This window comes from Pongo pygmaeus, chromosome 22 (assembly GCF_028885625.2).
Source record: "Pongo pygmaeus isolate AG05252 chromosome 22, NHGRI_mPonPyg2-v2.0_pri, whole genome shotgun sequence".
In the NCBI taxonomy this organism is placed as follows: domain Eukaryota; kingdom Metazoa; phylum Chordata; class Mammalia; order Primates; family Hominidae; genus Pongo; species Pongo pygmaeus.
The window spans coordinates 40,142,634-40,157,660 of NC_072395.2; the positions used below are offsets into that span (position 1 = coordinate 40,142,634).

The 15,027-nt window shown below is 37.6% G+C and overlaps 1 pseudogene; it reads right to left on the reverse strand.

Annotated features, from left to right (window-relative positions):
* Nucleotides 1-12,265: 12,265 nt before the first annotated feature.
* LOC129022677 (large ribosomal subunit protein uL16-like) lies at nt 12,266-12,791 on the reverse strand (annotated as a pseudogene).
* Between the last annotated feature and the right edge of the window lie 2,236 nt (nt 12,792-15,027).

The following is a 15,027-nucleotide window of genomic DNA, read 5'->3' on the forward strand; positions in this document are numbered from 1 at the left end:
CAGTGATATTATTAACCAGTCCTGGAGGCAGTTAAATAGAGTAGGCTTGCAAACAATTTGCATGTCAGATTGAAATTAAACTTAAACCTCTGCCCCTTAACAAGCCATACTATTTCAAACTTTAAAAAGACTGTAAGGATCATCTAGTCTACTTGTCATCAGCTAGGGAACTCATCTCTTTTATGATGTTTTCAGTAAGTACCCAACCCATTTCTACTTGTTTCAGTCTTTGCACTGTACACTTAGGAGTCAGATACACTTGGCTTTACATATTCACTGCAATTTTTAGCTCTGAGATCTGGGGAAACCTTCTGAGTCTGTTTTCCTCATTTAAATGAGGGTAATATTAGGCATTTCATGTGGTTCTGGGGATTCTGCAAGGTAATATATTTAACATTCCCATTATACAGAGCAGAACAATATTTGTTTAATAAATGCAAGTTTCTTTATCCATTCCTTCCAGTTCTGGGAAGGTCATTAACTTCCCAATCAGTTTGTTCCATTGTTGAACTGAAAGAGTTGTTAGAAAGTTCTTTCTTATACTATAATCTGCCTTTCTGTTATTCTCATCTGTACTTTTCAGTTGTGGCTTTGAGCTTCCCAGAAGTAGTTTCTGTCTATTCTCATAAGTTAGTAGGTATTGTTTGAAGATGGTAGAATCACCCTATTGTTATCCAGAGTATATATTCTCAGTTACTTTTACTAATTTTCAATTGATATGGTTTCTGTACAGTTTAACTGTACAGTCTGTTAAAGCAAACTAAATATCTCCTGAGAAGGACTCTGTACTTCTATATTTGAGTCGTTGTGGATGAACCATAACCTAGCTTAAGAGTCAGAGAAGATTAAAAACCTACCTTAGGAATATGTGCCTGTAACAATAGCTAAGTCCTGGCCAATCCCAGCCACCATACTTCAATTATTTATACATTGCTGAGTGTTTATTCTGTGTTCAAATAAGGCAAACGCCAAGCTGTAACCAATCCAGGCATTTTGTAACTCACTTCCAATTTCTGTACATAATTTTTCTTTTTTTGTCTATAAATCTTCTTCCACCACATGAATGTGGCTGTGCTAGAGTCTCTGTGAATCTGCTGTGATTTGGGGGCTGCTTGATTTTTGAATCATTTATTGCTCAATTAAACTCCTTTAAATTAAATTTGTCTGAAGTTTTTCTTTTATCAAGTCCTATCGTACTGGACAAAATTAAGTAGCTGAATGACTCAATCTCTTCTTCCTCAAACTATCCATATTCATCACTCGGAATTTCTGAACACTATATTTAAATCCATTCTGATTTAGCTATTTTTTAAATTACATTCAATTTTTAATCACATAAAACCTAGCGATTTTCATGGGAGAGCCCACTGGAATTGTATTATACGACTTCCTTGTTATTGTCACACAAACCCAAGCATGAGTCCTAAATCTAGCTCTGTATTAGTTAGGGTTCTCTAGAGGGACAGGACTAATAAGATAGATGTGTATATGAAGGAGAGTTTACTAAGGAGTATTGACTTACAGGATCACAAAGTGAACTCTCACAATAGGCCATCTGCAAGCTGATGAGAAGGAAGCCAGTCTGTGTCCCAAAACCTCAAAAGTAGGGAAACTGGCAGTGCAGCCTTCAGTCTGTGGTCAAAGGGCCAAGAGCCCCTGGCAAACCACTGGTGTAAGCCCAAGAGTCCAAAAGCTGAAGAACTTGATGTCTAATGTTTGAGGAGAGGAAACATCCAGCACAGGAGAAAGATGAAGGCTGGAAGACTTAGCCAGTCTAGTCCTTCCACGTTCCTCTGTCTGCTTTATCCTAGCCATGCTGGCAGCTGATTAGATGGTGCCCACCCAGATTGAGGGTGTGTCTGCCTCTCCCAGTCCACTGACTCAAATGTTAATCTCCTTTGGCAACACCGTCACAGACACACCCGGAACAATACTTTGCATCCTTCAATCCAATCAAATTGACACTCAATAATAACCATCACAAGTTCACTCCTTGTCAACTTGAACCCATATACACCTCCTGAAATCATACATAATCTTCAAATAAAGATAATAATACAGTCATAATTATGCCTAACATAATACAGCTATCCTTTGTACAACCAAAACGCATCAATCTCCAACCTAGATGCTATGACATAAAGTTAACAACACTTAAATTCTCATATGAAGTCAATAAATCTTATGTCACACGACAAAGAAAAAAGAAAGGAAATAAAATGAAAATATGTTAGTACAAGTGTATACACGCACAAACATGTTCTTAACAAAATAAGAAGGAAATACTCATTACAATTATAGCCTTCTTTTCTACAATTGGTCATGTGGTCGTAGCTGGTATTGATGACTACCTTCTTCTACTACTCATTCTATATTGTTTGCCTTCAGCAAGCACCTCAGCAGTCATGGATTTTTACCTGGTGAAGTGACCCCAAACCTTCATTTCTAAAGAGTCTGGGCCACTTGTCGTCCTTGCCAGATTGGGCTGTTGTAGTTTCCCATTGACCTTAATCACACCACATGGTAATACTAAGAGATGCCCTAAGGGATGTCGTATATTCCACCCATACCCTTCCTTATCTCCATTGTGGAGGAGTAGACTTGCACAGCAGCCTGGACCTGTTGCAGAGCCTTCTCCTGTTCTGGACCCCACTCAAAGCTAGCAGCCTTTTGGGTCACTCAATAAATGGGCCAGAGTAACACACCCAAATGAGGAATGTGTTGCCTCCAAAATCCAAGTAGGCCCACTGGGCATTGTGCCTCTTTCTTGGTTGTAGGAGGGGCCAAAGGTAGCAACTTATCCTTTACCTTAGAAGGCATATCTCAACAGGCCCCACACCACTGGACCCCTACAAATTTTACTGAGGTAGAAGGTCCCTGAATTTTAGTCAGATTTATTTCCCTTCCCCTGGCATTCAAATGTCTCACCAATAAGTACAGTGTGTTTTGCTACTTATCACTCACTGGATCCAATCAGCATAACGTCATCAATGCAATGGACCAGTGTGATATCTTGTGGAAGGGAAAAGCAATCAAGATCTCTGCAAACAAGATTATGGCACAAAGCTGGAGAGTTGATATACCACTGAAGTAGGACAGTGACAGTTTATTGCTGGCTTTGCCAGCTGAAGGCAAATTGCTTCTGGTGGGCCTTCTGGGCAGGAATGGAGAAAAAGCCATTTGCCAAATCAATGGCTACATACCAGGTACCAGAAGATGTGTTAATTTGCTCAAGCAATGAAACCACATCTGCTCCAGCAGCTGCAATTGGAGTGGCACTTGGTTAAGCTTATGATAATCCACTGTCATTCTCCAAGATCCATTTGTCTTCTGCACAGGCCAAATAGAAGATTTGAACAGGGAGTGGAATCACCTCTCCCGTGTCTTTCAAGTCCTTGAGGGTGGGACTAATCTCTGGCTTCCCTCCAGGGATGTGATATTGTTTTTGATTTACTCTTTTTTCTTTGTCATGTGACATAAGATTTATTGACTTCATATGGCTGCTGTTGGTTTCCCATGTAATTAAAATGCCCTCTGGGTCAATAGAATGAAATATTTAAACCAATTAATGAAATAAATAATTATACACATCTATCACCGTATACAGTAAAATAAATATTATTTGCATTGTTCTTTAGTCAGTGAACAAAGACCTCCTCTTTTCTTGAGTTGATATGAAAGTTGCAAGGTTGACAGTTAACTCATTAAAGAAAAAAATCATAGAGATGAAGATAAGGGATAATTATATAGTTTTATGTGTATTTACCTGAAATGTTGTTAAATATTAACTACTCTTCTATGCTTTTTTTTTTTTTTTTTTTTGAGATAGAGTCTTACTCTCTCTCCAGACGGAGTCTGGAGTGCAGTGGCACCATCTTGGCTCACTGCAAGCTCCGCCTCCCAGGTTCATGCCATTCTCCTGCCTCAGCCTCCCAAGTAACTGGGACTACAGGCGCCCACCACCACGCCTGGCTAATTTTTTGTATTTTTAGTAGAGAGGGGGTTTCACTGGGTTAGCCAGGATGGTCTCGATCTCCTGACCTCGTGATCTGCCTGCCTCGGCCTCCCAAAGTGCTGGGATTACAGGCGTGAGCCAGCACGCCCGGCACTCTTCTACTCTTCCATTAAGTCTAGCTAGGTCTGCAGAAGGTATCAGTTATGATGCATTTTTAGTTATGATAATAAATATAATATTAAAAGTGGGGTTTACATTTAAACTCAATACATATGCTAAATTATAAACAAATGGTAATTGTTGGAAAATTAAAACATTGAATCTCTAATACATTTATGTAATTAAGTATGAATAATAACTATGGAGTGGAGAGTGGTATGTATCTTTTAAAATAGAATTTTAATCATGATAACATGGCTGGAAGTCCAATTTCTTCTTAAAAATTAGGCTTGTTCTAAGCAAGATTTGTCATTCTTTATAAATAGTATACAGGAGCTCAAGTGTAATACTTCTTAAACTTTGAAATGAAGATTAATATATGTTTGATAAAGAAAAAACTTTGACTGCTTTAAACTTACTCAAATTAAAATATCCTAGATGATTTATACTCCAGGAAACTGAAAGCTAGACAAACAATCAAAGATATATTTGTCTACCTGATCTAAAAATAGCCAACACCTTTTAAAATATAACAGAAGCTATTGTCAACAAGACCTAATTGCCTCATTCGTTTCCTTATTGACTTGATTCCCTGATGTTATGTTACTCACTAGAAAGTTTAGTGCTATTCTATTCTCTGTTCCAATTTCATCTGAAAGAGGAAGCATATTGGGTAAATGTATTCCTTTATTTATTTATTTTTTTTTTGAGATGGAGTCTCGCTCTGCCACCCAGGCTAGAGTGCAGTGGCACAATCTCAGCTCACTGCAACCCCCGCCTTCCGGGGTTCAAGCAATTCTCCCGCCTCAGCCTCCCGAGTAGCTGGGATTACAGGCCATGCGCCACCACTCCCAGCTAATTTTTGTATTTTTAGTAGAGACAAGGTTTCACCACGTTGGTCAGGCTGGTCTTGAACTCCTTACATCGTGATCCACCCACCTTAGCCTCCCGAAGTGCTGGGATTACAAGCGTGAGCCACTGTGCCCAGCCACCCATTCTGTTTAATTGGCCTTCTTATGGGTAAGGTGTTCATCCTCCTAGATTGGATGCTGTTAATTCCACAGAGTCCATTTGAGATAATGTGATCCTGACACTGACATTAAAATTTTGCATGCCATTAGTCACAATGATTGTTCTGGAGGACAGGGTATCCAATACAATGCGATGAGACTCAATTGCGAGTCTTTAGAGAACAACTGAGAAAAGAGAGTTGTCCTTTCTGCTAAGGGATGCTGTAAATATAAGGTATATTTCTGGGTCATTTTGCAAGGACCTTATCACCAGAACTTGGAAGTCTGTAGGAAAAGAGAGAAAACAGAAAGGGTATCCAATGCAGAGTCAAGACACAGATAAAATTGAAGCTTGAAAGTTTTGGTTGACTCTCTTGGTACCAGCTATCTGGATAAATTCTACATTTTGCTTTTTGTTTTTGTTTCTTTTCTTAAGGTGGTTTGAGTTGAATTTTCTATTACATGTGACAATAAAGGCTCAACATACATGTGACTCAACTTAGAAAACTTGGAATGACTTGTCCCAGTGATACTTGCTGGAAAATATGGCAATATTGTTCCAAGTCCAATTTATGCCAAGGCCTGGGACCTCTAAATATGACCACAGTTCACAGTCATGCAGTGACAGTTCTCTCTGCTATGTATTTATTTATATTATAGGACTGGTCCTTACACAGTCTTTTCTTTTAAGTGTCAACTTACTGTATTGCTACCTATTTCTCTCTTAAGTTCTCTTAACATTTGTTTTGTATATTTAAGTGCTCCATTAATGGGTGCACATATATTTACAATTGTTATATGCTCTTGAGATGAGCTGACCCCTTTATCATTATATAATGACTTTCTTTGTCTCTTGTGACAGTTTCTATTTAAAGTCTATTTTGTTTCAAATAAGTATAGCAATTAGTGCTCCCTTTCAGTTAGCATGTGAATGGAATATTTTTCCATTCCTTCACTTTCAGCTAATGTGCACGCTTAAAGATACAGTGAGTCTCTTGGATGGAACATATAGTTAGATAATGTCTTTTCATTCATTTTAGTCACTCTGTATCTTCTGGTTAGAAAATATAATCCATTTACATTTAAATCAGTTATTTATTTCACTTACTATTGCCACGTTGTTAATTGTTTTCCGATTGTTTTGTAGTTTCTTTTCTTCTTTCTTCCTCTCTTGCTCTCCTTGTAATTTTTTTTTTTTTTTTTTTTTGCAGTGGTACGCTTTGATTCTTCTCTCTTTGTCTTTCGCGTACCTACTACACATATTTTTTTCTTTGTGGTTACCTTGTTGCTTATGTAAAACTTTTTTTAGTTATAACAGTTTGTTTTAAGCCAATAATAACTTTGGCTACATCTAAAAACTCTATATTTACCTTCTCTCACCACATTTTATGTTATTAATGTCACAATTTACATCTTTTGTATACTATGTATCCATTAACAAATTAGCGTAAAGTTATTTTAATACTTTTGTCTTTTAACTTTTCTACTACAGTTAAAAGTGATTTTTACACCATTCTTGACACATTAGAATATTTTGAATTGGACTATATTCTTATCTTTACAGTGAGCTTTGTATTTTTACATGTTCTCAAGTTGTTGGCTAACATCCTTCTATTTTAATTTGAGTAACTCCTTTTGTCATTTATTATCAGGTAGGTCTGTTTGTAATGAAATCCTTCAGATTTTGTTTTTCTGAGAAGATCTTTTATCTCTCCATTTCTAAAGGTCAGATTTGCAGAGTACGGTGGACTTACTGGCAGATTTTCTTTCTCTTTCAATACTTTGAATAGATAATCTCACTCTCTCCTGGTTTCCAAAGTTTCTGCTGGATAATTTGCTTAAAGTCCTTATGAGGGGTTCCTTTACTTGTGAAGAGTCACTTTTTCTTTCTCTGAGGAGTCAAAAATCCAGTATGCTTTTATGACACTGTATTTTTGACTTTTGATAATTTGATTATAGTATATCTGGTGAAGATCTCTTTATATTCTACCTAACTGAGGTTCTTCGGGCTTCATGTATCTGGATGTTCATTTTCCTCTCCAGATTTGTGAAATTTTCTGTCATTGTTTCTTTAAATAAATTTTCAGTCATTTTCTTTTTCTCTGTTACTTCTAGAATCTTCATAATATATATATATTGTTTGCTCGATGTTCAGCTGTAACTTCTGTTGTCTTTTTTCAGTACTTTTCATTCTTTTATCTTTCTGTGCTGCTGAACGGCAAATCTCAAATGACCTGTTGAGCTCCCTGATTTTTTCTTCTGTTTGATCAAGTATAAATGCTTCTCAAATTACAGTAGTTTGACTTACAATTTTTTGACTTTACAATGGTGTAACACCATCACAATTTTGTTATACTTTAAATTTTGAACTTTGATATTTTCCCAGCTAGCAGTAAGCGGTACATGAGATGTTTGGCACTTTATTATAAAATAGGCTTTGTGTTAGATGAGTTTGCCCAGCATGGGCTAATTTAAGTGTTCTGAACATAGTTAATATGGACTACACTAAACTGTGATTTTTGGTAGGCTAGGTGTATTAAATGCATCTTTCACTTACAATATTTTCAACTTATGAGTATATTGAATGTAACATTGTAAGTTGAGGAACATTTGGATGCTCTTGAAGCTTTCTAAGGAGTTTTTCTGCTCAGTTATTATATCCTTCAGTCCCAGAATTCCTGTTTTGTTCTTTTTTTATAGTTTCTATTTTTTTTGTTAAACTTCTTTCATGTATTGTTTTTAAGATTTTATTTGGTTGTTTTCTTCTGTAGTTCACTGAGCTTCCTTAAGAGGATTATTTTGAATTATTTGTCAGGCAGTTCATACATCTCTATTTTTTAGGGCTAGTTACTGGTTCTTTTATTTTTTGGTTATGTCAGATTTCCCTGATTATTTGACTTTTTTTTTTTTTTTTTTGTCTTGCATTATGGTCTATGTATTTGAAGAAGTAAGCACCTCTTCCAGTATTTTTTTTTTTTTTTTAAACGGGGTCTCACTCTGTCACCAAGGCTGGAGTGCAGTGGCGCAATCTCTGCTCACTGCAAGCTCCGCCTCTGGGGTTCATGCCATTCTCCTGCCTCAGCCTCCTGAGTAGCTGGGACTACAGGTGCCTGCCACCATGCCTGCTTAATTTTTTTGTATTTTTAGTAGAGACAGGGTTTCACCGTGTTAGCCAGAATGGTCTCGATCTCCTGACCTCGTGACCCACCTCAGACTCCCAAAGTGCTGGGCTTACAGGCGTGAACCACCATGCCCAGCCACATCTCTTCTAGTCTTTACAGACAGGCTTCAGCAAAGAGAGTCCTTCACCAATCAGCCCATGTAGAGATTGTGAGCAGGATGTTTCTGGGATATCTGTGTACACTTGCTGCTGGAGTCCTTGAAACAGCTGGCCTGGTACCTCAATAAGCAGATGAGTAGCCCTGGCTTTTGGGTCCACTAGGTGCAGCCTGATGCCTGGGTCTGCAGGAGTAGGCAGACATGGAATTTGGGTTTGTGTAGATGGGCCTAGTGCCTCAGTGCACAGGGATAAGCCTGAAGCTTGGGTCTATAGGTATAAGCCTGGATCCTGGGTACATGGGGTGTAGTGTGTTGCTGGGGTCCACTGAGGTGGACCTAGTAACTGCGTTCATGGTGACGGGACTGGAGTATAAGTCCATTGGGATGGGCCCAGAGCCTGAGTCTATGAAGGCAGGTATGGGGCCAACATCTACAGGGGCTGGCCTGAATCCTGAGGCTGTAGGAGCCAGCCTGGCACTGGGGTGGGTCTGAAAGCTGGCCCTGAAGGGGCATGGTGGTGAAGACCACAACAAAGTCATGTGTTAACTTCACTCTTCTTCCACTATGTGGAGGATATCACTGTTGGCACTGTGCTGTGCTAAACAGGCTTGGGGGAGAGGCGATGTGAGTAATGTGAAACTGTCCTTACTCCCATTTTCAATCCATCTTTCTTTATTTCTGTACTTTACCCAGGTGTTGTAATCTGTCATATGGATTCCTTAGCTCTTGGCAAAGTATTTTCATGCATGGATGGTTGTTTAAACTGATGTTTCTGCGAGGAGTACTGGAAACTTCCTTTTCATTATCTTGCTGATGTTACTCCTTCAACATTATTTTTAACCACAGAAAGAACATAAACTAAAATATTAATATTTCATTTACTATAGTGTATACATAGAAGATTATTGTGTATTTGTTCTTATCAGAATTTGTTTACTTTTTAATATGCTAAGGGATTATCAATGGGAGAACAATTACTTTTACTAGGTTAGAGATTTATTTGTCATCAAATTAGTTGTCAAGATTTGTGGTAATTTAAAATATGTCATAATAAAAATATGCAGTAGTTTGGGGTTTGTTAGTAGGATGATGAAGCATTTGATGTAACTGGCAATAGATAGTTAAACATGAACTATAACAATGAAAACATAATTTGCATGGGAGGTGCAAAAACCTGATGGCTACTACAGAAATCTAGCATAATGTTCTTACGTACTGACTGTGGAGCCCAGAGCCGCCTGGGCAACAGATGTTGACTGTTTCATGATAAAAAAATATGCTATAAAGTATAAAATAAAGTGCTTAGCAATGAGATGGCTTATATTTATATTTAACTGTGGTCCTAAGATATTGTGAATGGTTGTTTTCCTAAACCTGGGATATTGTGATTATATTTCAAAATGTATGGAGCTGATTTTAAGTATTATGAAATTTTTGCACTTAATAGTAAAATTAACAGCTACTAAAATTACTTTTCAAATAGAATTTGATAAAAAAAACTTATTTACCCTTTTCTGTTTTCTCAACCTATATTAATGTTAAATGATAGAGCTCCTAGTTCTCTAGAATTGCTCAATAGATCATGGTTATATTTGTAGTTTGCTTTGGGTGGGATTTTAGATTAGACTTTACTTGAAGTAGCAGTATGCCTTCTTTTAAGAATGCATTAAACTTCATTCAATTTCTATATAAATATTTATAATTCAATGATTGTTTGTTATTATGGTTAATGTTGAAGGATAGTAATGGTATTGGCATATTTCCCATTGAAACTAATACTATATATTTAAAGTACTCTTCTGAGTAAAAGGCCTTCTTTTAATAACTGAGTGCATCTATTCATTTATTTTATAATAATAAATTTCAAAAAGGGTCAGAAGTCCCAGCTTTATTTTACCAAGGATATCCAAATGGATTTACCAATGGATATCCAAATTGGTTAAGTGGCTTGTCCAAGTTCAGCAAACATGCTGAAGTTCACTGCTTTTTAAGCTTCCCTAAAATGACCCAGCCCTCATAAATGCTTATAAAGCTTTAATCCAAAACATCTTTGGCATGTCTTCTAAGAAAGAGCTTTGAAAAAAATGTAAGTTTGCTGGAATAATGATGTACTCAGCTTTTTCTTTTCCCAGAAGTTTTAGTATATGACGGAAATGAGTTCTAATATCAGAACTATATTTTTATTTGAAAAGCTTTAGTTTGATTATGTGTATTTTATATAGTAAGCTATAATAATTGTCATGACTCACGTGTATAAATATATAACATTCAAAATTGTTAAAGGCAGTAGTGAATGGGTCATTTAAGAAGTACAATAACATATGTATTCTATGAAAGACAAAACCCTTATGGATGGAATGAATAACAAAATCAAAGTTAAGTATCAAAATGGAAAAGGAGTTAGAGAAATATTTTAATAGAAGTACTTTTTCAGTTTAATATTTCAAATGTAATTTTAAAATAAAAAACTACAAAAATGTTTATTTCAGAAAGTATATGGTAATTTTCAAATCTTTTAAAAAGAAGCAATTGACAAACTGTGGGCCAGGTAAAACCTGGGTGTAAAAGGAAAGTTAGTTTGCTGCCTGTAAGGAGGTTAATAACTTTGTGGGGTAAAAGAAACATTGAGCAGCAGTGTATTAGAGCTCATATTACAGAGGAACTGGAGATTTTGTAAGGTGTCCCATTTTTCTCTGTCACGGATAAGAATATTTTGATAATAGTGAAATTCTGATCACATCACAAGATGTATTTCTGGTGTTGAAACAAGACAATTAACTGGCTTTGGAAAAGACTTGGATAGTTTTCAAGCTACCCATGTATAATAACAGGAAAACTGCATAGACAAAGAAGTCGATAGGGAGAAAAAATAAATACAGTGTAAGCTTAGCACCAGAGATTGCAGGTCATGAGGATCCGTGTAGTGAGCCACACAGTAAAATAAATACAATCTAAACAAATAAAGCATAGTGCATTCATTTAAATACTTCAAAATATTTAAAATAAATAAATGAAGCATAGTGTATTTGTTGGTTAGTGAGAAAAAGTAACAGGAACGGTGACTCTGAATAATATAGATATTAAGTTATGAAGTGTGAGGCCATCTCTAATATGTTAATAACATGAAAACATAATAATCCATCATTGCCATGCTGAATGAACTTTCCAAAGGGTTCATTCCTTTATCTTGCTGTAGAGAGGTGGCTGTCAGGTTCCACTTTCTGAAGTTTTCAAATGTTCTTTCTCTCTTTCTCTTTCCCTCTTTCTATACAAAAGGAAGTATTGGAAGAAATGTCCCCAAAAATGTTTTGAATTCACAGCAACTTTATCAAATACAAAGATAAATAAGTAAATAAATAAATAACTTGAAATATTGTTATGAGGTCAATTTTCCATTTATCAAAATTTCCTTTCTTGACAAACAATTCACTGGTCATTTTAAGTTTTAAGGAAAGTGCTGTATTTAATGGCTCATTCATATTTTCGTTGCTTGAAGTTGTCCATAGTTTACTGACTGCATATTCTTTCTCTTCAGCAAAATGGCAGTACATTGATGAAGAACATGGGATGCCTTGGGTTAAAACCACACTAAATGTAACCTAACACTCTTAGATGCTTGCTGTGTAGGCCAGAGCCTCCTAGTCTATAATGTGAGTAGGACATATACTATACAGCATAAGATAAAGTTTAAACATGTTAGTGTTCAACTATAGGATCTCAAAGCAATTTAAAGCACTGAGGTTGCCTAGGGACAAACATTTTCATGAATTCTATTTATTTATTTATTTATTTTTATTTTTTAGATGGACAGGAGGTAGGATTTATTGGTGAGTATTAAGAGGGAGCAGTACAGTGGAAGCCCTCATGAGTGCGGGGTCTGCCACTTGTCCAGAGGGCCATGACTAGGGATGTAGGTGACCCCACAGCCATCTGGGATGAGCCGCTTCTCAGCCACCATGTCTTCAAATTCATTCGCATTGAACTTGGTGAAACCCCACTTCTTTAAGATGTGGATCTTCTGGCGGCCAGGGAACTTGAACTTGGCATGTCTATTTGAGCCTGTCAGCCCCAGCACAGGACAACGTCTTGTTGATGCGGATGACGTGGAAGGAGTGGAGCCACACCCGGATATGGAAGCCATCTTTGCCACAACTTTTTACCGTGTACTTATTGGCACAAATTCGGGGAGCCTCCAGGGCTTCAGAGGACAGCTGCTCAAATTCATCTGACACCATGTGGCCATAAAGCGGAAACTCATCCACTTTTACCTTCTTCCGCCCCAGGTCAAAGATGCAAATCTTGGCATCAGGGACATCTTGGCAGAAGCGAGACTTTGGGTATGGCTTGTTCTTACAATACCAGTAACAACGGGCCGGGCAGAGGCCCATGGCAACACCAGGATCTTCAGTGGTGCACTCAAGGGAAAGAGAGCATGAATTCTTAGTAAATATAATAATTTATGTACTTTACTTCAATTTATTTTTATTTATTTATGTTTAACAAATAGAATTGTGTGTGTGTGTGTATATATACATATATATATATATATATATTTTTTTTTTTTTTTTTTTGAGACAGAGTCTTGCTATGTTGCCCAGGCTGGAATGCAGGGGCGAGATCTCAGCTCACTGCAAGCTCCGCCTCCCAGGTTCACGTCATTCTCCTGCCTCAGCCTCCCAAGTAGCTGGGACTACAGGTGCCCCGCCACCACGCAGGGCTAATTTTTTTTTTTTTTTTTTTTGTATTTTTAGTAGAGACAGGGTTTCACCATGTTAGCCAGGATGGTCTCAATCTCCTGACCTCATGATCCAGCCGCCTCAGCCTCCCAAAGTGCCGGGGTTACAGGCGTGAGCCACCGTGCCCGGTTGAATTGTATATATTTATGCTGTACAACATGTATAATATGTATCCAACATATATATTGGATATATATCTAGACACTATGGAATGGCAGAATCAGGCTAATTATCATATTCCATTTCCTCACACACTTACCATTTTTGTGGTGACAGCACTTAAAATCTACTCTTTTAGCACATAGTACATTGCTGTTAAGTATGATCACCGAGTCCCGAACTTATTGCTCCTAATTGAAATTTTAAAATTGATTTCTTTCTTATCTTCTTGTCTTTACTTGGAAGCCAACTATTGTTTTTCTTGGTTGTTAAGTGATGTGTGGCATGCTAATCTGAGGTCCGTTTTGCAAGTTCTTGAGAACAGATTACCCAAGGAAACAACCACCATATTCCCTAGTGTCTTATGATGTAACCAGTGGAATGGTACCCATGGGAGGAGAGGGAAGAGGTAAACATTTGGTTTTGGACCTCAGCTCATGCAATTTTGCTCTGTGGTGGGGACCCTCTACTGTTTGGCTTTCCAGTGTTACTGTGGGTATTCTTTTATATGCTGAGGAAGTTGTAGGAAAGTAAGGAAAATAAAACACTTTTTTTTTTTTTTTTTTTTTGAGACAGAATCTTGCTCTATTCCCCAGGCTGGAGTGCAGTGGCACAATTTCAGCTCACTACAGCCTCCACCTCCTGGGTTCTAGGGGTTCTTCTGTCTCAGCCTCCCGAGTAGCTGGGACTACAGGCACTCACCACCACACCTGGCTAATTTTTGTATTTTTTCGGTAGAGGTGGGGTTTCACCATGTTGGGCAGGCTGGTCTTGAACTCCTTGACCTTAATTGATTCACCCACCTCAGCCTCCCAAAGTGCTGGGACTGCAGGTGTGAGCCACTGTGACTGGCCCATTCATTTTTTACATCAGCACATCTGGTACTCCCCGCTAAGGATGAGGAACTTCACACTGGAGCAAGATGATTAGGAGAAAAATGAATCTGCTTTGCCACCTAGTTTGGGAGGAATTGATGGAGCACGCACTTTTGAGGGACACATGATCTCTTTCTCAGCAGTAACTTGCTAATGCTGTACCAGCTTTCAGCTTGTCTGGAAATGGCAAGAGTGTTCTCTGAGTGTCTTATGGACACAATGAATCAGCTTTACCTCAAAATAAAAGTTAAAAAAAAATACATTCTGTCTTACCCCATGATACAATGCTAAGTGCATTCATATGCACACACACAGAGTCTTTCTGTCTAAAAAACAGCATTGTGTTTACATCCTGCCACCTATCTCAGAGGGACTGACTAAGACTTGGAAAACTCTGATGATATCCTTTAATCTTTTCCTTAATATGGAAATGGTTTTTTTTTTTAAAGTATTTCTCTTAGGTTGGATGCATGGTGGCACATTATCATGCCTTATTACTTAACATTCACATCTCCCTCCCAATAATTTAAACCATTCAAATATTTGTTGATAATTTTCGTATTCCCATTTCATGTTTGCACAGCCAAGTAACACATGTAAAATTCCTTTAATCTCTCCATACAAAATAAATCCTCCATTGCCTTAATTATTCCTAGTAGTGCTTTCTGAACTTTTACCAGCCTTGTTTGGCAGAATTATGGTGAAAAAGTTGAATCCAGGCTGTCAGTAGCAAAGTGTTTGCCATGCTATTATCCTTGGCAATTGCAGGCCTCCTCCAGGCTACAAAACAGCTCAGTGCCTACCTCCTTTTCCCTGCTTTCTACTGGCCTACAAATTCCAGCTGTGGTCAGTTG